The sequence below is a fragment of the Ixodes scapularis genome, unplaced genomic scaffold (genome assembly GCF_016920785.2).
Source record: "Ixodes scapularis isolate PalLabHiFi unplaced genomic scaffold, ASM1692078v2 ptg000972l_1__unscaffolded, whole genome shotgun sequence".
In the NCBI taxonomy this organism is placed as follows: domain Eukaryota; kingdom Metazoa; phylum Arthropoda; class Arachnida; order Ixodida; family Ixodidae; genus Ixodes; species Ixodes scapularis.
In genome coordinates, this window is record NW_024610076.1 from 602,157 (window position 1) to 607,094 (window position 4,938).

The window sequence follows — 4,938 nt, forward strand, 5'->3', positions numbered from 1 at the left end:
CAGAGTCACGTGACCCCCTCGCCGAGGTCACGTGACCTCCCCGATGACGGCATCGTCAGTGATGACGTCACCGGCATCCACATCGTCATCGTCATCATCACTGATGACGTCATCAGTGACGTCACTGATGACCTCACCGGCATCCGCATCGTCATCGTCATCATCACTGATGACGTCATCAGTTACGTCACTGATGACGTCACCGGCATCCGCATCGTCATCGTCATCATCGCGGATTACGTCATCAGTGACGCCCCTGATGACGTCATCGACATCCGCATCGTCATCGTCATCATCGCTGACGACGTCATCGGAGTCCGCATCGTCATCGTGACTGATGACGTCATCAGTGACGTCACTGATGACCTCACCGGCTTCCGCATCGTCATCATCACGGATGACGTCATCAGTGACGTCACTGATGACATCATCGGCATCATCACGTAACCCCCAAGGTCACGTGACCCCCCCCCCCAGGTCACTTCACCCCCAGTACCCTTTCCCTCCTCCTCCTCAAGAGCTGCGCTCTAATTCGGTGTTACAGCCCTACTGAAAAAAACCATATGAATTTTCCATACGGGTCTTCATATAGCGTTATGGGATACGGGTCATACGGTTGGTACGGGTCATACGGTTGGTACGGGTCATATGGTTGGTACGGGTCATATGGTTGGTACGGGTCATATGGTTCGTATGGGTCATATGGTTCATACGGTTGGTACGGGTCATATGGTTCGTACGGGTCATATGGTTCATACGGTTGGTATGGGTCATATGGTTGATACGGGTTGGTACGGTTTGTATGGTCCATATGGTTTGTATGGCCTATGGTTGTTATGGATGATATTGTTCATGCAGTTTAAATCGTTGATATGATCTATAGGCCAACGCACTATTTACCAACAAGCTTTCACGAGGTGTGAACAAATTCAGTTTCTACACGAGGTGCAAGCACTGCGTGTGCACAAGAACGACATTCACGTGACGTAAAGCGTCTGCACATGCGCCCTAACAGTAGCAGCGCCACCGTAGCAACGCGACGTCAGAGCCGCGTATTGGTGTATATCGATCGTATTAACCACATGGTTCACTCATCAGTGAAACATGAAGTTCAGCAGGGAAACACTTTCCTTTTAAAGCCTATGCAAGATAGCAGAAAGTGCATGCACAGAGAAATGCTCGAACTTCGAGAAATTGTGAACATGCATTCCACCCGCAGGCTCGTTTATTTGTCCTCCAGTCTCAGACTTTGAAGTAGCTCGTGCATGCTAATGAGGCAATTCTTTGAGGCGAGCTGCATCTGCTTTCCCAGTTGGTCACAGGCTGACGCACCTCCGACGGGCATCTGAAAGTAATGTAAACAAAACCGACAGTCACATTACATGTTCTCGTAAAATAGTTTGTACAATATCTATCTAGTCAGTAAACCCTTTTCAAAAGTCTATCAAGCAACAATGGCTGTCAGTACTGCTTGCTCACGAAGTGCGTGACTGGATCTGAGTTCTCGCTGAACGCTGACGCAGGGCTCGCTTTCAATATATGCTCAGAGTATGAGAGCAAGCAATGGCGGACAGGCGTTCGCACTGACGTTGGAAAAGGGTCTATTGACTTAAATTTTATGACTGACCTAATATTTAAAATTATCTACCTTCTGCAACTTTCACATTTTGAAAACAATCACAAACATTTATCAAGGCAATACATCACCGCATGACGGAAAATACATAACATACAACTTTCGTCAACTTACATAGCATACAACTTTCGTCACCACGGGACGTCTCTGCAGTCTCCCGGGACGCAGACCTCCCACGTGGTCACACCCCGGTCCAAGCATCCCTCTCGTCCCGTTTCCCAGAAGAACGCAGGAACAGGCAGCTGTCCCGATCATATGCCGAGACCCAAACGTCTCCACTTGTCTCCATTGTTCGTTAGCACCCGGTCCGAAGGCTGAGGAAGCGGGCCTCTGTTTCTCAGCGGGGTGTCAGGGGGGTCAGCTCCCGTTGTGCCGGGTGGCCCGCTCGGCGTCGCTCGGAAGCTGCACCCCACCCACGCCGCGTCGGTCAGCATGTTCGGCGGCGCCAGAATGCCGAGCCCGAGACTCTGGTCAGTCGATGGGAGGTCGATGGTGCTGCCAGGAAGCCGAACCTGCTCTCTGGGTGGCCGATCATAACAGAATGCATCCACCAGGTGCACATTGAAAGTCGTTTATTTAGCTCTAAAAGTAGTTTTCTTGTGCTTTGCAACGGAAGACTGGTGATTTTGAGGTTAGGGTGCAACATGCAACACATTAAAGCTAGAAAATGAGCGCTGAAATTTCGTTTCCCTACACCTTTAATGGAAGTGTAGCCACATAATCTTAGTATAGTATAATTAATAAATTATTCTATGCATGGACAGGAACGTTTAGTTAAGTAAGTCATCCCTGCAGTCCATTAAGCACAAAATTTTAGTTTAGACTAGACAAATGTAAGCCAGAAGCACTCAAATCCTGGAATTCATAAGGAAATAACTTTATTTGTGCTTACTGCAGACTTATTTTTCGCGGGCTCCATATTTCGCAATTAAGGTCGAAGCTGAAGTTTTGAAATAATTTGCGGGTTCTAATTTTCACGATGCAGTAGGATCTCCATATAGATTCCAATGTGTTTACACTTTACCGGAATTGTTTACGGGACCTACTTTTTCAGCAATTGTAGGCGATTCGTAAAAACGATTCGACAGCAATCTCAACCAAGCGATTCGACAGCGACCTCAACCATGGGGTTGCTGTCACGTGCCTTGCTTCGACGCTCTTATTGGGTCGGGAAGGCCGCAGCCTCCACAGCTCGTCAAGTTATCGTGAAACACAGAGTATAGTTGCTGCACTCGGAGTAAGGGTAAAGCATCGCAAACTCAACATGCCCAGCACCTGGAAGAAGGCATAGGACATACACCTCGAGGTTAAAGGGATACTGAACTGAAATTTTGAACTCGCAAAACAAGGCTGGACAGATAGGCGGGACGTTGCAAAACCCAAGAACATCACTCATACAGCGATATCTCTAACGGATCGCCATATTTTTAGAAAAGAAGTGCCCGGCCGAGGAGGCCGACGAGACAAGGCACGTCACGATTCTCATTCCGTCTCCTCCTCGCTACGTCCCGTGTCAAGCTGGTGAACCGAAGCGAGGAGGAGAGAAGCGAGGCCGCTTCCCCTCATTCTCAAATTCTCCCGGAGGACAGTGATGTCAAAGACCTCGCTTGATCGTGCCCTTCTTTTCCAAAAGTGCAGCGATCTGTTTGAGACATCGATGTACGAGTAATGTTTTGGAGTTCGTAGAGTCCTGTTCAACGCCTCTAGAGCCTTATTTCGCGAAATTCAAATTTCGGTTCAGTATTTCTTTAACAAGCCACACGCCAGATAAGGTGCTCCATCTGTGTTTAATGGTTCCAGAAATCTATCGATGCCCTTGCACCAGCGGAGTTGAATCGTTCATTATGAAAAGCAAACCAACAAAACTGCATGATGTTTGGCAAAAATAGGTTACAGCCTGTGCTTTTGATTTGGAACTTCAGAAAAATGAGCTCAATTCTCTGGAAATTAGAAACTATGTATATTCTGAAAGAATTACTGTTCTGCATATCAAGGTTGTCTCGTTAAAATAAAAAAATAAATACCAGAAAAAAGTACTAACCTGATATGCACCTATGAAGTCTTGTTTTGGCTAGCAGTGACCGGCCCTGGTTAGCAATGACTCCATGTCCCCAGGATTGAAATGATGGTTAAGTAACGTCCACCCCTTATGCACTTTTTGGTACAACTGGAAGAGACAAAGCATCTTGTTAAAAATTACCAATCCTTTTCACGAGCGAATTTTGCAGTTCATGCTTCCTGAAAGTCATTTCCCACAATAGTGTTAAATTAGAACAATGAGAGCAAAGTTGTTTCAGTAAAGGGCCCCTGAAAAGAAAAACAAATGTTTTTTTTTAAACAGACTTGTTGGGACACACGTGTCAAATAATTAATTTTACGTGAAAAAAAAAATTACAGCAATATTGACGGCGCGAGACGCAATTTAGTCGGTAGTCACCTCCCTTCCACCTGTTTCCTCTGGGCACTTCGAGCGAGTAGAGGAGAGGGAGATCAGCTTCGCCTTCGTGTTGAGGTGGCGAGAGCGAATGACCATTCCGGGACGTCATGGACTTTGCGCGCAGAATTTAAAATAAATCTCTTGCCGTCAATATTGCTCTAAAAAATTAATTATTTTCGCATAAAATTTATTTTTTGGCACGAGTGTCCTTATCAGACTGTTCAAAAAACTTTTTTTTTTCCAGGGGCCCTTTAAGAGGTGTTTGCCTGATATGCATCAGTGGAATCAGGTATTGACTAGCAATGACTTATTGCCCCTGTGACTGAAGTGCTGTTTCAGTAAAGTGCCGTTCACACTCTTGTGACCGAGTAAGACCGAGAGAGACCAGACCGGTTTTTAAGCCTTTTGCGAGTTCTTAGGACGGGATGCGCCAGAACGCAGCTGGTCCTAAGAGATTGCAAGTGGCTTGAAAACCGGTCTCGTCTCTCATGGTCGTACTCGGTTGCAAGAGAGTGAACGGGCCTTAATGCTTCCTGCACAAAAAATTCAAATGTAAGAACACAAGCCCCAAAATGTTTGTGCCATTCTCCTCCCCCTACTTTTCTGTGCATTTATTTTTTTTTTATCCCTTGGCAAATCCTGAAGAATTCAAAATGCTTATCCTACATCCTTCCGTTAGACTGAGTGGGTAACCCGGAGAATTCATTGTTTGTGAGAACACTTTTCCATTCACCCCATGCTGTTCTTGAAAGCAGAAACTCCTCTCTCTTAACCACAGTCATTAAGCACTTTTCATAGACCATGCACACAAGGTTGGCAATGCCAGCACAAGCTCATGTCTTCACTTTGAGCATGGATTAAGCAT

General features: G+C 46.2%; 1 long non-coding RNA gene across 1 annotated transcript; it reads right to left on the reverse strand.

Annotated features, from left to right (window-relative positions):
* Positions 1-1,194: 1,194 nt before the first annotated feature.
* Positions 1,195-1,809, reverse strand: LOC120841576. The gene is made up of 2 exons (XR_005715774.2): positions 1,751-1,809; positions 1,195-1,345 (listed from the first exon to the last, which is right to left on the reverse strand). It is a non-coding gene; the product is annotated as an uncharacterized LOC120841576 (long non-coding RNA).
* Positions 1,810-4,938: the final 3,129 nt, after the last annotated feature.